At 41.6% G+C, this 19,448-nt stretch overlaps 1 pseudogene across 1 annotated transcript; it reads right to left on the bottom strand.

Annotated features, from left to right (window-relative positions):
• Positions 1–1,825: 1,825 nt before the first annotated feature.
• LOC103647441 (pyrophosphate-energized vacuolar membrane proton pump 1-like) lies at positions 1,826–16,539 on the bottom strand (annotated as a pseudogene). The gene is made up of 22 exons (XR_002267317.3): positions 16,245–16,539; positions 15,584–16,129; positions 14,795–14,946; positions 14,492–14,639; positions 14,234–14,349; positions 14,094–14,124; positions 12,176–13,413; positions 11,410–11,522; positions 11,106–11,283; positions 9,517–9,923; positions 8,170–8,699; positions 7,621–7,998; positions 7,345–7,431; positions 5,192–7,253; positions 5,040–5,075; positions 4,878–4,929; positions 4,757–4,808; positions 4,479–4,638; positions 3,361–4,368; positions 2,419–2,677; positions 2,281–2,326; positions 1,826–2,144 (listed from the first exon to the last, which is right to left on the bottom strand). The product of XR_002267317.3 is annotated as a pyrophosphate-energized vacuolar membrane proton pump 1-like (transcript).
• Between the last annotated feature and the right edge of the window lie 2,909 nt (positions 16,540–19,448).

Raw genomic sequence — 19,448 nt, 5'->3', positions numbered from 1 at the left:
ACGAATTGTTTTGCAACCCTAATCCATTCCTTTGAGTGACCTAGAGTCACGCTATTGAATCCATCATACATCACCCTTCTTCTATTGTCATCCATTTACAAAACTAAATAACCCAATGTATAAAAAAGTGTAAATAAACATCATTAAGCATATAAACATCATTAAGTAATTTCGTTCATCTAAATCATGCGCTTATATGTTAGACCGTCTTCAAAAGAAAGATCATCAAAATCACAATTAGTAATCAAAATCATGCAATACTTATATATGCACTTAGCTGTCTACTCAAAATCACAATTAGTCCGGAATATAATGTTTCCCAGTATTTCCCATAATCATATGTGCGTAGTTATTATTACCAGCTGATTCCCCTTGATCAATTTTCTTGGCTTTCTGTATTTTGTTTAGTTTTATGACCGTACCACTAAGCAAAATGATGAATGAGCTATAATAAACATTTAAAAGAACATATGCAGTGATCATTATAATTAATATTCCAGATCCTATATATACATATCCAGTTATATTGGGTTGTACACTCCTGCTGAAATTAAAAATGCTTCACATACTGCTGTACTGCTAAAGAACCATATGTGGCCATATTGTTGTTGAGGTTAGTGGTTCATTCTTGTGCTTTTGATATGCAGAATGATCTGTTACCTTCTTTGGAGTTGGTTACAAAAATGATAGAGGATGTTGAGCTTCTTGAAGAAAAGGCTAAAGTAGCCAAACGTGAATCATCTGTTGCTGGGACAGACATTCTAACCAAAGTTGAGGAGCTCAGAGAAATGTTAACTCATGCGAAGGAAGCAAATGATATGGTCTTACCCTCTGACCTAATATCTATTCAATCATCATTTTATAAAACCTTTTGATCTGCCTAGGGTCATGGTACATGATATCTGACATTTTTTCTATCTACAACATGCTGGCGAGGTTTTTGGCGAGAAAGCTATTTTAACCACAGAGGCACGTGAGCTTCAATCTCGACTTCAGAGGCTTTCAGATGAGAGGAATAAATATCTGGTGATAATTGAAGAGGTATATTGTTTCTTTGGTGCTGGTATCACACTGGAGTTGGCACAATAACTATCAACCTGTATGAACTAAAAGTTAGTAATCTTTAAATTTTGTAAACTGTGATATTGAAGAACTGACACCTTTATGTTTATAGTTGAAGAATCGAGAAAACTATAGAAAGAAGCTGAGGAGAACCTGAAGGTATTGTCTACTTCCTTAATCCATAGTAATGTGGGTTTTGAATTTTGACAATTTTATTTATGTGTTTTGCGTGTTTTATCAAACATGATGTTCCTGTGTGTAATAGATATTGATTTACTGTATCTAATAATCTTTTATGGATGATATAATCCTGAGGTGAGTAGTACAGGCACCTATTATTGTCCACACATTTGTTTTGCAGGAAGGCACATATAATAAAACTAGGTGAGTGCCCGTGCGTTGCAACGGAACCGTATAATAACACGATAACTTATGTACATATGTGTGTTATAGGTGTATGACCGTGTGTTGCCACGGAAGTATTAATTACTCTCTCTGTTCTAAAATATTAATCATTTTAGAAAATTAGTGAATTCAAACAATATTGATGTATATGTTTTATAGTTAGATGCCCGTGTGTTGCTACGGTTTCTAAATATATCACACGGGTAGACATTATAGCCTTTGATGATTCATTCACGCACTCCATGTACATGCACAAGTTTTAGTAAAATATATAAAGACTATCTTAAACTCTTGATGCAATAGCTCAAAGCATAACAACTTGGATCTCCGCGGAGATGCATGCTACATGCAAGCAATAGACCGGGCAACCATCAAAGCAGCTTAATACTGATAATATTTCTCAATTGGAGCTACAACAGCTACACAATCCTGCAACAGCGAGCAGCCCAGTAGAACCTTGACCTTACCTAAGATCAAAAGATTAATCACAACCGACCTCACATTTCTATTCGGTTTGAGGAATGGATCAGCACATTCTATCAAATACAAGGTCTTTTTTTCATCTTTGTCTATGGAGGAACTCTCCCCGTACGTACGATCAATCTCATTCTTTTTGAGTCATCACAGAGCAAGTACCCATTATCCCTTGCCTAATCACAACATTGTTCAAACCATTCCTACATAAGAAAGTAGAGAATCAAATGCAGTGCCAATTTATAAGAAACGTCATGGAGCACGGTAAGTGAGTGCCCCGTATATGTTTTCTAGATATCCTTAGGCAAGGATGTGTGGTAAAGATAATAATGTGTTTACCTTGCTAGGAAAATCTTCGTATAAGTATGATGGAATCATCTCAACCCTGTTGAGGTCAGTTTGCCTCATATTTTCAGAATTACTAATGCATTGTACATTAATAAAGCATAATAAGCGATGGTTGGTCATGGTTCTTACCTGATCTATGACACTCTAGGACAGCGGGTATATTGTTCAGAAGCTTCCTTAGAATAGCTCACCATTCTTGATCAATCGCAAAGGATAGTAGCCATCTAAATCTTGCAATAGAGAAGCGATCAAAACAAAATTATCACTCCTCAGATGTCGATTTCATGCAAAAAAATGTAATGCCCGACTGCCATAAGTCAACAGATCATCTATGTCTTTTGAGGTACCACCCACTTCATAAAGAGAATCACAAGAAAACCAAAATTATCTGCCACCAAAAGAAGACCTTTGTTAGTTTTTAGGACCATCTCGTATATGTATATCATGTGCCAAGTACATGGACCCTGTTGTGAGCAACGAAGAAGGAGCAAGGTTCATTAAAAATAAGTTCATAATGGATAGAAATTATTTTAGATCAATGACATCTAATGAACTCATAATTACATAACAAGATGGAGAGAGGGATGTAGAGATTATTGTTGCTGTATGGAAATTTAAGAGATCCAATAATTAAACAAACTATAGCAGTGTACTGAAAAATGCAAACAATACATAATAAACATAGCATTTGCATTGTGAAATTATTGTTGCTGTATAGAAATCATAAACAGAATTTGCCTCTAGTTAAACATTTGCAATGTGAAATTATATTGATGATCACCCTATTGTCTCTGTTTCAGGAGCAACACTGCTGGTGCAAATTGTTCGTAGAGACCGGAGTTAGGGCACTACCAACTAAAATTTGAGAACAAAGCATAGTAAAAGAGATCAGAAAAGACTTCAATTTAAGTTGTAAGAGCAACACTGGACATGCTTCAGATAAGAACTCAAATCGAGTCACACACAGATACATTGAGATAGATGATACAAATTGATTGTAACATAATAATAAGCAGTGGTCAAAGTGGACCTAAACAGATTAATTGAACTGGGTTGGGATGAGAATTGTACCTACGACGTCCTGGCGGTGAGGTGTGAGGACTCGTTGTCCTCCTCGCTCTTCTGCGTGCCCAGTCCTCCTCTGGCTCTAGTCGTCTCGCGTCCACATGTATGTGTCCTCTCTCTTTGGGTCGCAACAAGCTTCTCCTCAACGAGAACTCTTCCGGCTCCTGCGTCCGCACGCACTCAGACAAAATTCGATAATCAGAGAAGCCGAGAGGGAAACTGGGTGTAGCTCGGCAGTGTCGACGAAGTGTCGCATGCTCACCATTTATCATCCTCGATTTAATTGTCGTGTTAGTCACCAAAATATGTAGTTTTTAGAAAAGCAAATGATAAAGCTAAACATAATAAAATAATCAAGGCTAATCCAGAAAATGGCTACAATTGCTCAACATTGTTTCGTGCTAAAGGAAATTGCTCATAGCGTCTTGTTGAGATTGGCAACATCATTACTGAAAAGTAATTAGCACATTAGATGTGGTGAGTAGTATGAGCAGTGCAAACTCTATGTGATTTGACTATGTTATTCCTTCACTAAGACAAATAATTCCATGTGGAGATATTGTGCAGGTTCATTTTTATTCACAGTTCTTAAGCAGTACTTATAATTTATACTATATTACTTGTACCTGTTGCCTATCAAAATAGGTCTAATATTTTTTAGGACAAAGCAAGCATGTAGGAAAGCTTTGCATAAAGTAGGAAAACTTCATGGATAAACAAAAAAGGCAGGCAGTAAAAGATAGAGACTGTAGTACATATTCCATAAAGATGGAATGAAAATTAACCTGTAATTTTTATTGAAACCAAATTGAGCACCAAGATAAAATGCAACAGAAAGTAACCATGCATCACTGTGTGCAGCAACCATGGACAACCACTCTTTTTTCTGGATTCCATCTCTTGCAAAGTTTATGCCTAATGTTGGTACTGGGAGCTCAGGAGACACCTTTTCAGGAGGCAAATTTACTTCCCAGCTCTCATTAGGAAGCTCATACCGGCACAAGTTTTCTACTTCTGCAAAAGAGAACACTTGGTCATCACTGCGTGACACAGAAGGCGAGGCAGGCGCGGGCGCCGGAGCGGGCAGCGAGGACGATGGTTGGTGCACCCGTGCACGCTCGTACCTTCCTCTAGGTGGGGTTCTGCTGCGGTGGGTTTCGCAGCTTCTCCATGCCAATGTCGATCTCCTCCATCTCCACTGCATCTCCACTGGCTTGGACACGTCCCAACAGTATATGCCTCCTCCCGGACTCTCTCCTGGTGCTCGTTCATCCTTCAAAATGGCTGCAATTACAAAAAATGGTCTTAGAACATTCTTGATTCAAATATCGCTTCCATTCAACTACATAAAATGGTCTAAGAACAACTGCAATTACAGAACTGCTTAGGAATTCAGAATTACCTGAGATCGATATAAATAGAGAATTCTTGATTCAGTTATCGCTTCCATGCAACTACAGAAAATGGTCTTAGAACAAATGCAATTACAGAACTGCTTAGTCTCTACTACTGCTCACAATTACCTGAGACCGATATAAATAGAACATTCTTGATTCAGTTCCCGCTTCGATTCAACTACAAAAATGGTCTTAGAATTAGATAGATCGTGTTTGCCACATTTGTTGCCATATCTTTCTACAGTGACCAAAGTACTTCATAGTTTTCTTCTTGATGGAAATATTTACCTACAATTGTTGTCTTCCAGTTAGCCCTCTTGGTTCCTGCAATTGACATAACTTATATAAGAGATCTTGATATTACATTACTTCGGTTGAAGCATATATTTTGCTATATTCTTTATGATGCACAAGGGATGAATATTTGGAACCGAACTCACCGCAGGCCGTCGTCGAGTAGACGCCGTCAGAGCAGTAGCACTGGAACCCATTGTCACTGACAATTGTCCGGCATTGGCCGTGGCCAGCGCGGTACGAGCAAGCTTGGCACTGGTCGTAGTAGTCGTCGTCCTCAGTGTCCGTGAGGTAGTAACTAAGAAAAAAACCTCCCTCCACGAACCACTGATAATCTGCCGCGGTCGCCCCCTCGTACGCCACCACCGGTATCATCGCAACGTTGCAGTTCCCCGGCATCGCCATGGAGCTGTCTTCGGGCCTGTACTCCCCAGAAAGCCAGGTGAACGAGCCATTATTGCCACAGCGCAAGGGTGTCCAAGACCGAGGCAGCTGCGGCGCTCGCAGGTTGCAGTCGTAGACGAAGAACAGCTCCTGGTTTTGTTGGGGCTCGATTTCGAACGGCGGGCTGGGGACGAAGGAGGCATTGACGAACTTGTCGATGTTGCAAGTGCCATCGTCCTACGACAGGCCGACGATGGCGACTCTGAGTAGCTTCATGGCGTAGAAGATGGCCTGGATTTGGTACGTGCAGGTCGAGTTCTTGAGGTACACCTTGGCTTTGTCACAGGTAACCTTGAACCCTTGGTCGTAGCCACACTTGGGCAGATGCGTGCCTGCGAGCCAGAACGGGTAGGAGATGGCCAAGTCCCCGCACCACGCCGGCGCGCATGGCGCCACCGTGTTTGGAGCGCCGCCTATGGTGGTGGCGGTGGAGCTGGTTCAGGGAAAGAGAAGAAGTAGCAGTGCCAAGCACAGAGCGGTGGTAGCTTCTGGAGCAGGAGATCGGTGCACCATTGCGACGCAGTGTGGGCAAGGAGAGTAGTATCGCAGCAGCTGCACGATTGGTCATTCAAGTACTGCACTTCTAGGCAAGAAGATGCAGGGAGTTTGGTAAGGCCGCCCGAGAGAGTGCGATTAAAAATGGTTGATGATGATGACCTATCAAAAAAATGGTTGATGATGATGATGATGTATAAAAAATGGTTGATGATGATGAAACGTATTCAACTATTGCGGCCGCGGTGTCGGAAGGATTTTTTGTCTTCCATTGCGAGGTTGCTGAACGGTGGCCATAAAGCTGGTCAATTTTGAGTCAATCAGTGCCCAACCCACTCAACCCAGTGTGGGAAATCTAGGTAAACTTGGTTAACCCAAAAAAGGCACGAGGTTTTCAATGATCAATAAGTTGTAGTACGTATTTACTCTTTGCTGAACACAGTTGTTGATGAAAAACAATGTAGAACAAGTTGTAAGTTGATTTGGATCGAATCAATGCTGACCTCTGGAGTGTGCACACCAAATAAATCCTGCAAGACTGAACTGAATGTTCAGACAGAAGAAGCCAATCTGAAAATTCAGTTTGCAAGATAGTCCAAGTGACATTTTCGGCGAAGTGCCAAATACATGTTGATAAACTACCCTTCCATCTCTTCTGATTAACTCATGTCGTTACTAAAGTTTCCAGACATCTTCTATTCAAAAAATACTTAAGCTTCTCTGTCTTAAAAGCGAATAAGACTGCTATAGCTGAAAAAATACTTAAGCTTCTCTGTCTTAACTCATGTCGTTACTGATTAATTTCCACCAGAGATGTTCCCCACATAAATGATAACATGCACCCATAGCACCTACTCTTTCTAAACTCTAAATAAAAATCTTCTCTGTCTTAAAAGCGAATAAGACTGCTATAGCTGAAAGCCTGAAACTCATGTCGTTACTAAAGTTTCCAGACATCTTCTATTTAAAAAAATACTTAAGCTTTCAGATATACATATAAATGATAAGATGCACCCATACAGACTTAAGCTTCCAGCATTATCACTGATAGGGCCATAGGCATCAATAGCAAGGTCTGTGGCAATGGTACTCAGCATTCCAAGAGCAGCCACAACAACACCATACATGGCAGCAAGGCTGAAGCTAAGGAAGATACTAAACGCAATAGCAAAAATTGGGATAATGACTGATTTGTAACCCAGAGCAAGCCCAAAAATGACATTAGTGGCAGCTCCAGTTCTGCAGGAATCAGCAACATCTTATACAGGGCTGGAACACAAAACAACAAATACGTCATACATTGGAAGCAAACAAAGGAATGCTACCATCATACTCACTTGCAAGAAAAGATTCCAGATACCTGTAGGCATTGCTTGTGTAGTACTCAGTAATAAAACCAATGACTAAGCCAGCCCAGAGACCAACCGCCACACACAAGAACAATTGCCTGATAAATTTAAATTAGTGTGAGATTGAAATATAAGTTACTTTATAACAAAACCAACAATTAGCCCAGCATAAATACCAACTGCAACACATAAGAACAGTTGCTTGATGAATTTAACGCAAAGAAAGATTGTAATGTTAACTTTATGCTAAAAACTTCAATGGCCAATCAAATTTTGTTTGCATGTACCAGCTTTGCACTGTCTTCTGGGCTCCAAAGTTATAAATGGTGAAGGTGTATGGAAGACCAAGCCAACATGAGCGCAATGCCAATGGTCATCACAACAGTGGATATTATAAGTTGTTTCTTGAGAGCAGGCTCTATTTCACTCACAGCCTTTATCTCGAAGAAATCAGTTGCAAACAGCGTTGTTATGAGACATGCTATAATACCAACAGAGCTGACAAGAAGGGGATACACCATTGGAGTAAATTGATGGTTGATTCCAAAAGACGAGATCGAGGCCACAACAAGAGCAGCACATGACGATTCAGCATATGAGCCAAAGAGATATGATCCCATTCCAACAATATCTCCAACATTATCACCAACATTGTCAGCAATGACCTGCAAGTACATCAGGAGACCATTCTTACACCACAGTGCAGACACCAGTCCAAGCAGAATGCTAGCTATAAGCTATGACTGAAAGCAAGTATGAACACTATGCAATTGCAGAGTAGCAAGATATCACTTAAGAACTTGAAGTTTTCACAATTCAAGTCAATGAATTCTTACAGCTGGGTTTCTTGGATCGTCCTCAGGAATGTTTCTTTCTACCTTCCCCACAAGGTCGGCACCAACATCAGCAGCCTTGGTATAAATACCACCACCAACACGGCCAAAGAGCCACCAAGGCCATAACCAGTAATAGCCTCAAAAAGACCTTCCCAGTCATCACCATAATAAATTTCAAACAAATTAATAGCAATATAAAAGCACCAAAAGACTGCTGGCAGCAAGCAGGAAGCCCATAACTGCACCCATTCGTCCTCAGGAATGTATCTTCAACTATAGTATAATGTGAAAAATGTAAAAATGCAAATGATCAGCAACGACAGCATAGTTAAAAAAGGATATCTTGAAATAACTTCCATGTTGTATAGTCAAATGTCCTATCAAGTCCATTCTGACCCTTGTAGCACAGATGGAGCATGCCTGAAAGGGCATTTCAGCAAACTCCATAAGTTTTTGTTGTCTAAATCTATTATGTAGGATGATCTTAGTTGTGAAGGAGGCTAAATAGCAAACACTGATTTCATCATGCCCTAAAAAATAAGAAAAGAAGCGATTAATCCATCTGTTACAAGTTTGCAGCAGTCCTCAGAACAGAGAAAGAAGATTTCAAGCCTAAAAAAGTACAGATTTATCAAATGGAAAGGAAATACTGTAAAGGGTAAAGAGCTGGATTGCTGGAAGGCAGCAATGAATCTGACAGAAACAAAAAGAGACAACGCACCAAAGTTTTCTTCAAGTCTCAGCAAGCAGAGACAAACGATTGGTATGGCATCGAAAAAGAAACTCTGGATTATACAGTACCCCGAATGAGCTAAAATTATTGTCTTAGCACAAGGAATGAAAAAGGCACCCATGTTTGTGCAATGTTGAAGAGATGTGTGAGATCTATGTCAATCACATTTTGCAGTGGTTGATCCTGATTAGTTTTGTGCTTCTGCTAGGACAAGAAAAGCCAGGGTAGTAAACAATACCCTACTAAAGCTTGGCAGCAAATGGAAAGAACCCAATGAGCTATATTACTATATATCATATCTCCAAGATAGGTGAGTATATGTCCACTGAGGCTTGAACACAGATACGGCAGAGGCGCAAACAGCATCGAGATAAAAAAACAAATGCACAAGGCTTTCCTGCTTCTAATTGCATTGGCCAGTTACCACTTAATATACTGACAGTAATAAAACATTATATTAGCGAGAAGGCACAAATTTATAGTACAAAAAATTCACACAGATGTAGATATAAATAAGAAAGCCTAAGAAGAAACATGATGAGCATTTAACTGACATGATCACTACTCATCTTTTAATTCACGGTGATCCCTATTATTGGTGCAAGTGATCTTACCTTCCTGCTCCTCTTTTCAGCCCTCATCCTTATCTGTACACCTCTGACCCTCCTCACTTTTCTGTCATTGCCTTTACCTTATTGAAAAAAATTAAGCTTTTTATCTGCTTTGCCTTATATTTCATATGGCTGCCATTGGTGCTGAACTTGCTGGGCTACTGCTTGGCCCAGGGAGTTGCAACCTGCAGCAGCTGCTCCTTATTACTTTGGTGAGTTGGAGGGGGCACTTATACATGGCACCCGTACTTCTGTCGATCACGGCATGATCGGAAGTGATGTGGACACAGAGATTAAGAGTAAGATTGCCTTTTTTTCTCTGCACCTCTCTCCTTTAATCCAAAACCTTAACCACCAGTGGAATCGGCTTCTTTCTTGCTTGCTTTCTTTGCTGCCCTCCCTCCCTACAACTACAACACCACATTAGATAATCACAGGGTAGCATGGCTTGGCTTTTGCCTGGCCAAGCACAGAATAAGATTCCTACACTGGTAATCAGCTATAAATTAGAATTAAGATTCCTACACTGGTAATCAGTGTTGACATATTAGACCTAAAATTAGGTCGACCAGGTATCTAAGAAAAGATCATTATTGATCACTCAAGACTTATTTACTTTGTTGAATCCCTCTAGCAAAAGGACCCAAGACATTTCCATCTTTAGGAATCCCTCTAGAGCATATCTGGAAACCCTCAAAACTCATTTTTTTCTTCTCGTATTGTGACTGCTAGTGAAGAATCCCAATTTTCCAGACACAAATAGTCCAGTCCCTTCACATCATGGATTGAAAAAAATCAGGGTACCTTGGAATCAAGTTGCTCTTGAAGTTTTTAGTTAAGTACTTATTCAAATGAAATGTTGTGCTTATGCATGATTTTTTTACTCCATTTACCTGAACTTATGGCCCTTTATGTTGTATCAGGAATTTTCTTTATGATGTTGGGCATTGTAATGTTCATCCCTGGGTTCTACTACACAAGGATTGCCTACTATGCATACAAAGGTTACAAGGGCTTATCTTTTCCGAACATCCCACCGATCTGAAGGAGTGTGCTGCCTGCCTGCTGGTTATGAAGTGGTGTCGCTAGTTTAAGCGTCTGTCCCTGGTTATGAAGTGGCTATATAGACACCCTTGGTCTACATCTTTCTGTGGCCATTCTCTTTGAACACTCTAGAATGAACTGGTGGATGTGTACAGATAAATGCAGCCATAGTAGTGCTCCATAGCGGTTTGGCCGATTGGAAGGTCATTTGTTGTGCTAGTGTGACCATGTTCAACCGATACACATTGCTACTTGTGCATTACTGTCGTTTTTGTCAGGGACCTTAAATCATTCTATGAGAATAAGATCTCGTCATTCCAATTGTGAAGAATATACTACTACCTCCAGTTTCAAATTACAATTTCAAATTATTACAAGTTGTTTAGAACAACCATAAGGTAATTGCGAAGAATATACTAATTGCTCTAGTTTCAAATTCACTAATATATCTTCGGCTACAAAAGAATAGTTGATGCATAGCATAGGGGGCAGAAATGGGGACAGATGGGATCCGAGGACCTAAGGGCTTGCTTACAGAGAAAGCTTACCTTGGCCTGAGAAGTTACGGAAGTCGTCGCTGCTTGAGCAGTGGGCTCCTTCCCACACCGGCCACCACGCGTGCGGTTGCAGCGAACCCCCGGCGGTGTCTTGTCGTCCGTTCTGGGTCAACCAAGCGCCTCTCCCTTCCGGCTTCCGCACCCAGTCGCTGTTTGCTGCCACAATAGGCTACTAAAGAATAATTGACGCACGAACAGGCTACTAAAGAATAGTTGACGCAGTGAAACAACTCCCATCCAGAAGTGGTGTATAGTAGTTCAAATGAAAATAGAGCGTTTGCAAGCATCACCATACCTGTAATGGATTAAAATTAACTGGAATTATCTATCCATTTTGCGAATTTTCAGAAGTAGAAGAGCAAGCAAAGAATCCTGCTAGCAATGATCCAAATTCAGATTGAACATTTACTGCAAGTGAAAAGTTGTTCAGAATCAGCAGGCAAACAATATCTGAAGGGAAGATCATTCAAACTCACTTATGGCCTTCATATGGTTTTCATAAAAAGGCACTACAGGTCTAAAAAGAAATACATACATTACTTCACGTATATCTTTCTTTTTTTGTTTGAGATCTTTTATTATAGCTTTATAGTTTAAGTTGAGAAACATTGTTAATGCCATTATATACTCTGGCATGCTATTGTGGTGAATGGCAGAACCAAGACAAATAAGGCCAGATTTGGGCAGAAGGTAAAAATTAGCCATGTGCACAGAAGATTGAACATGACACCCTTACAAGTTTTACAACAATTTCAAAGCCTATTTGGAAGTTTGGTGTTTGGTCCAAAACACTGTAAATTACAGGCCTAGCAACTCCTCTGATCAAATCTAAAACTGGGTACTTGGCGGGGCAGTGATTTTACTTACAGATTAGTTAAAAATGTTTGTAAAATTAAGCAAACCTTCTCCAGCCTAGAAACTAAAATGACAACTATTCGGGCCAGGTTTGCTCCCTTTGCTAAACTCCTTTTGCCGATTATCTTTATAAGTGAGATGCATGATTTTGATTGGTTGTTTGGAGAATTTTTAAAAGAATACATCGTCCATGCATCTGTGCATACCTGGGTACATGCGGATTGAGTTGAAGGGTCAAAGCAGTTCGGAGAATTGGCAGCAGGGGAATGGAAATCATCCATTGGCTGCTCAAGTTCCATTGGCTGCTTGGTGCCAGTTGGGCAGAGCGGAGACGGCGAGCCTAGTCGAATTGGCAGCAGGGGAATGGAAATCATCCAATCCTTGGAACAGCTCTGACGCATCATCGTTGTGGACCCCAAACCATTCCAAATCCAAACCAAAAACAATATAATAATCCCTGGCACATTACAGACAGAACCATACCAGAAGTGGTGAAAGTACCCTGAACAAAACACAACAATGAATCTAGCTAGCTATGGGAACATAACTGTTAGAACAATACTCGTTGGCCACAAACACAATGACCTAGTGATAAATCATGGTGACTGAAAGAAACATGGACAATCTGTGTGGAGTTGAATGTGCTGTGATCAGTACCTACAAGCTGCAACAAAGTACAGTTAGATATAAAATAAAACATAAATTGTCTTCTGCATAACAGTTAATGTAAACATTGGCTCTCAACGATTAATATACCATCTATTCTACGCAATAACTACAGTTCCCACTGGTGAAAAATGTTGAAGGATAATATGTAATTTGTTTGACTCCATAGTTCAATGTATGACACAAGTGTCACCTATAAATTTCCCGATGAAAGAGCAGCTTGGAGTGCTTTACCATGCTCTACTTCTCAGATTGGAGGACTCATCACATACCTATAAGCATCGTATGAAATAGAAATAATTTATAATTCAAAAAAGCATTCCTACCGAGTTGTTTTCCCATTTACAGTGAAGCCATTGTAAATTGGACCATAAACTGAAACAATGAGACTACAAGGTAATTTTCTCTCTAAAAAGTATACACATAAAAGGGAGATGAGTAACATTACAATGGGGAAAAGATATGTAAACAAAGTATACGAAGCCATACTGTGTGCACAGGTGTCCATCGCTCACTTGCGAGCTCATAACCGTTTGGATCTTCACTGGGTGGATGAAGAATAGAGATACAAACCCGCCCATCAGGTTAGACTGGCGTTTCCTCAAATATTATGCATGATGTCAGAAAACATAACTGTAGATGGAGTAAATAAATACTATTTTCACTAATAAAAAGTTGACCATTTGGATGCCACATTTCAGAGGTAAATCTGACTGATGGTGGGCTGTTTGGGTAATTTTGTGGGAAGCTCATTATTGCATTGAAGTATCCCCCATCACTGCAAAGGTTGGTTATTAGTGTGTTGGTCAGAAGATAAATAAAGTACTATTTACATGACTGCATGAATGCAATGCTTCAAGATAAATATAAGGACATCAAATCAACAGTATTATGCTTGAGGTCTGTTAGTAGTGCGTAGTGTTAGCTGTTAGCTGAATTTTTTCATTCAGAACTCAGACACATGTTTAATTTCAGATTGATATGTGATGGAGCTGGGCACCGGACATGTCGCCAAGTGCCCAAGTTGATGTACTACGGTAGCCACTACAAAAAGCCAAGAAAATTCCGCCCCGCACCGATCTTTCATTGGAATTATTTCCTGGTTTACAAATTCTTGGGCTTACAAACAAAGAATATTAAACAAATAAATTTTAGACAAGCAGCCATCAAGCATGTATTTTATCAATGAAAAATCCATAGTAGTTGAATGAAATATGTGTTGTCATCTTGACATATCTAATTATATTGATTCTATAACATTTTGGTATATCTATAAGTTGAATTTCATTCTCATAGCCATGGTGAGAGGCTGAGTGCATGCAAAATAATGTCACAATGGTTGTGCTTGCTAACAGAAAATGTGATAACAAATGTGAATTTCCATCCCAATCTAATTCGAAAACATATCTAAGAAAGATGAGGTCAAGAAGTCTTGCGCGGAAGCAACCAGTATCTCACCATTCTTAGGAGTACATAAATTATTTTGAACCTGTAAAAGCAATAAAAATAAAAAAATATCAGCTATCAAAGTTGTGCTAAGGTGCTAGTACATAAAAGTAAATTTGCTCAACTTAAAAAAGAAGGAAAGCAAATGCTACCCCTATGAGAATTAAGCGCTTCAGTGCGAGCTTCCTCCGTCCGAGGGACATGCAAATTCATTTCATCTCCATCAAAATCAGCATTGTAAGGGTATGTAAAAGCTCTTCTTCTGCCGCTTCACCTCGGACCAAAGCATAATCGAGTAACAAAACCATATCAATTGGAATGGGGTTTTGTGTAGAGGCTGTGCACATTGTACACTGAACCACCAGAAATAATTGAAGTTCCTGTAGGAAACTAATTGGCGTTCATTATACCTGCAGCCTTTTGTCCTGTCTAACTCTTTCTTTTAGTGGTCACGTGTAGGGCATACAGAAGTTTTCATGAGACTTGTCATTCCTCCCAAATTCAATGCCGCATTGAACAAGAAAACTTCTTTACAAATCGGGCGAGGTTTTCAGCTGTCTAATGGAGGTAAAAAAACAAAGTAACCAGATGGTACCATACAAGATCTATTCATTCACAATGATGATTTTTCAAGCAATGCCAAAATTTTGAGATCATTGGCCTGCTGCAACTGCAATAAAGGCACGAACAGGAGTGGGCAAGTGAAAGCTTACTAATCCCCGGAAGGTCCATCTCGAGGCCCACAAGCTCGAGGAGCTTGAAGCCGTCCATGTCCGGCATGTGGACGTTGCTGATCACAGGGTCAAACTGGTCCTTCTTCTCCCTCAGCAGCTCAGGGCAGTGGCTGCCTGGCCCATTGTTGTCACTGCGACATCACAAATCCGGACAGTTTAGCGCATGTATAGCTGTATACAAGTCAAAGCCCCCGGAGGAACACATTATACATGTGGAATCACTCGACTCCGAGGAAAGTTAGCGAGAACGATTTTTTCCTTACGTTGAACAAAACCAGACCACGGTGGAGATCGGAAATGGACAGCCAGAAATTGCAGGACACACAAGTGTACAGAAATCGCGCAGCTGGCGGTTGGAAAAGCTTTGGAAGATAAGATTGTTCTAAATATAGCCGTGTGCTAGCGCATGGTACAAATAAAATCGGATCGGCAGAGTCAAACCCGATTATTATTTGCAGAAGAAAGAAGATGAAACTGAGCCTGACATGACATTACATGGCAAAAATTATTTCACGGTGAAAACAACAGGAGGAGGATGAAGTGGGGGTGGCACATAAAGTCGGGGTTGCTATTTATGTGATGAAAAAAAATGCAAAAACAGCAACCCAAATATCTCCGTAGACTTCTTGATAGTTGGTACGCGAACAACGGAAACTAAATAAAACCAAACCGAAGAGCCGAATCGGGGACAATAAAGGTGAAAAAGAACGACAGGATGTATATACAATCCGATGAGAAGAGTAGGAAACCAAGCATACGGGGAAGTACCATGGTACTGGCAGCGGAACAAGAGGTTCTCGAGGACCTTGAGGCAGGTCGGGTCGTCGTCGACGGCGAGCACGCGCATGCCGACGGGGAACTGGTCCTTAGGTCGTGGCCGCCGCTGGCCCTTGCCTGCAGCTTCAGCTCGTCGACGGTCATCTCCGTCGGCTCCGGCTCGGCAAATCCAACAGCAGCGAAAGCCGTAGAACCAAGAAACCAAGCACCCGGATCACCCAAGGTCCCTCCTGTACGTACGCAGGTAGTAGGCAGGAAGGCAGGCTCACAAGGGCGGTTGTCTGGATCCTAGAAATCCAAGAAACGGTGGGGAAAGGCGGGAGGTCGAAGCAGGGGAGGAGAGGGAGAGCAGCACCAGGAGAACGCAGGCAGAGAGAGAGGGGCAGGCAGCAGCACTCACTCACGAGACCGTCCACAGCGATGCGCTCTCTTGCCCGTGCCCTCGTCCTCCCCTTCCCCCTCCACCTCCGCGGCGCCCGCGGTAACCTCGCCACGCCACATCGCATAGCTGACCTCTGTTCCGAGCCATCAGAAAGGCTGTAGAGAAAGAGTATGAGATGGCTCTTCCGGTCCATGCAGGAACCGCCGGAGCCCGAACGTCGTCGGCGCTCAACCGCACGGCGGCAAGGAGGAGGTGAGGCGGTGGTAGGACCTTGATGACCACGCGGAGGCCGAAGCGCGTGGACCGGCGCCTCGGGAGGAACATGGCCAAGGATCCCCCGCCGCCGGTGGAGGAGAGGGAGGGGGACAGAGCTCGCGGAGGTTGGCGAGGTAGTCGTAGCCATCGTCAGAGGCTGAGCTCCAAGATCTCGCGGCGGTTTCGTGCGGTGAGCCGCGGGGGTTACGGCCGGGGCAGACATCGATCTGGAGAGGGGATCACACGGGGGAGGGGGAGGGGCATCGGGGTGGAGAAAGAACCGGGAATGGGAATGAGAACGGTAGAAACAGGAATGGGAATGGCAGAACCAGGAATGGGGCAGACTACCCCTTAGAGTCTTAATAGGTAGTATAGATGTATAAATTTGCAGAACATTTTTTTACAACGCACAATCATGAACCAATCTTAAATTGTTTACTGATGTTTATAATTAAATTGCTTGAACAGTTGAAGGAATTCCTGGTTGAGCGGAGCCAAATTGTTGATATGCTGCAGTAAGTTGTCATTTCATCTCAGCTGCTTCAGTACTGTTAAGCTGTTCAATACTAGCCCTGTTCAAACTTAACTGTTTCATTTTATATATTTCAAAGATTCTCATGAGCGTACCACTCTACACACTAAGATGAATGCATGTTAGACTGAGCGCAACGGTGAACGCTACCGCGCCCCCTCCCCTTGCATGTCGACTGTAGGGGGCACCCTATGGCCGCAGCGGTGCCCCCTACAGCGCCCCCTACGTGTCGGTCCCCTTCTCTCTCCCCCCAGATCTAGCGTGTCACTGTTCATCACCCTAAACACTGTGCTGTGGGTCCACGAGTAATTGTTAGTAGATAAAAAATTGATAGTTGATATAGAAAATGATATTTTATAGTGGTAGTGGGGTATAGGGGGAGTATTTAGGGGGAACCGCTGCGGGAGATGAAAAAATAGGGGGAAAAATAGAGGAGAAAAGTGATATAGGGGGAAAAATTTAGAGGTAACGGTTGCGGATAGCCTTATAATAGTCATTCAGATACATAGGAATTGAAGCAAACATTAAAATAGTTCTCATTTAACATTATTTATTTATTTATTTATTTAGTGTAATGTCTAACTTTTCAAGCCATTTCTTATCTGCAGTCTGCACTCTGCACTGTACAATAATGTACCACCCCGCCAGCTCAAATGATTTAGGATAAAGCTAAAGTGACTTGTAATTCAAGTTTACTCTTAGATGGTATCGATTCTTTAGCAATTAGCCACATACTGAAATTAAAAATGCTTACTGTACTGCTAAGTCAATATAATTGTTTCTCTTATGATAACAACAGAACTATAGATCACTTATGATAACAATGGAACTACATATAGCTTAATTGTTTCACTTATACATATCAGTCTGAGTAAATTCTTCAATAAATGCCATCAATATAATTGACTATATATTGGAGAAACTGTTAAAAAAACCCTTAATGCACACCAGAGAGAACAGTTCAAATCCACCACATCTCTTAAACAGGACACAGACATTTTTTTGTTGTTAGTAATACCAGCTTGAAGATAGAAGAAAAGATGATACCATTTTTTATAAACAAACGAAGCAGATGGATATATATAAATAAATATGGCATTACCTCGGTGGAAGCTTCCAATGTCCGAACGCGACCGTGACGACGGCTGTGTGGAAGACGAGTAGGAGCGCGGGGTGGGCGAGCCGGGGCGGTCAGTGCCGAGCTAGTGAGCCGGGGCGGCGATGCGGCCCGCTCGCGGTGGCGCAGCCCGCTCACGGCGGCGCGGCGGCGGCGCGGCCCGGTCGCGGTGACGGCGCGGGCTCCGGGCGGTGGCGGCGCGGGCTCCCGGTGGTGGCGCGGTGGCGGCGCGGGCTCCTGGGCGGCGATGGCACGGTGAATTGGTGAGGGAGGAGCGCGTATGTGTGGGCACATGGGAGGAGACAGGGTGAGAGAGAGACGCGCGCGCGTGGGATTAGTGGGTTTAGGTTTTCACGGTTAAGTTCGACGGTATCCACGAGCCCGACGAACTTAACCTAAGAACGTGGGTACCCACGTTCCTAACGCGTTAAGTTCGATGGTTTTATCCATGGCCCACGAACTTAACTTAAAAACGTGGGTACCCACGTTCTTAAATTAACCCATGAACTTAACTCAAGTAAGAACGTGGGTACCCACGTTCATAATTTTACCCACGAACATTTATCAGTTTCTTGTAGTGATAGTTCTACAAGTGAACCACTACCTACTAACTCTATTTGCGATAAATGCAAAATTTCTCTTATGAATGATAATATTGCTCTTGATGAATCACAAATCATTGTTGAGAATGAAGTGTTAGTAGATAGAGTAAATGCTCTAACTCATGATCTAGAGAAGGCATATGGTGGAAAGGCTAGATTGGATTTCATATTGGGAAGTCAACGGTGCTCACTTAACCGTGAGGGTCTTCGATATGTTCCCAAGAAAGGAAAGAATGCGTTTGTAAAGCAAAAGACATTGTTTGTGAAAGAATGTGACAAAGTGTGTCACAAGTGTCACCAGAAGGGACATATTAAAAAGAATTGTCCTAAGCTCAAGAATGTATCCTCCACTTGTTTTGAGCATTGTTATGTTCTTTCTCATAATGCAAAAGGTGTTCATGCTAAATTTGTTGGTACTTCAATTGTTGGCAACAAAAAGAAAGCTATTTGGGTGCCAAAGACCTTGGTCACTAACATCCAAGGACCCAAGCAAGTTTGGGTACCTAAAAGAGATTGATTTTCTTTTGTAGGTGAACTACAAGGCGAGAGGGAATCATTGGGTGTTGGATAGTGGATGCACTCAACACATGACCGGAGATATGAAAATGTTCACCCAAATGAGTGAGTAAGATTGCTCAAATTATGATAGTATCACATTTGGAGATAATCGCAAAGGAAAGGTTAAAGGCTTGGGTAAAATTGCTATTTCGAATGATCATTCCATATCAAATGTGCTTTTGGTTGATTCTTTGAATTTTAATTTACTATCCGTAGCTCAATTATGTGATTTAGGATTTATTTGCAATTTCACCGTTGATGATATTATTATCTCTAGTGTTGATGGTAGCAATCTTAAGTTTAAAGGATTTAGATATGAAAATCTTTACCTTGTTGATTTCTCATCTAGTGAGGCAAAGCTCACAACTTGCTTATTCTCAAAGGCTTCACTAGGTTGGTTATGGCATAAA

This window comes from Zea mays, chromosome 2 (assembly GCF_902167145.1).
Source record: "Zea mays cultivar B73 chromosome 2, Zm-B73-REFERENCE-NAM-5.0, whole genome shotgun sequence".
NCBI lineage: Eukaryota > Viridiplantae > Streptophyta > Magnoliopsida > Poales > Poaceae > Zea > Zea mays.
The sequence above is the reverse complement of the archived record's forward strand: the minus strand, read 5'-3'. Positions and strand labels throughout refer to the sequence as shown.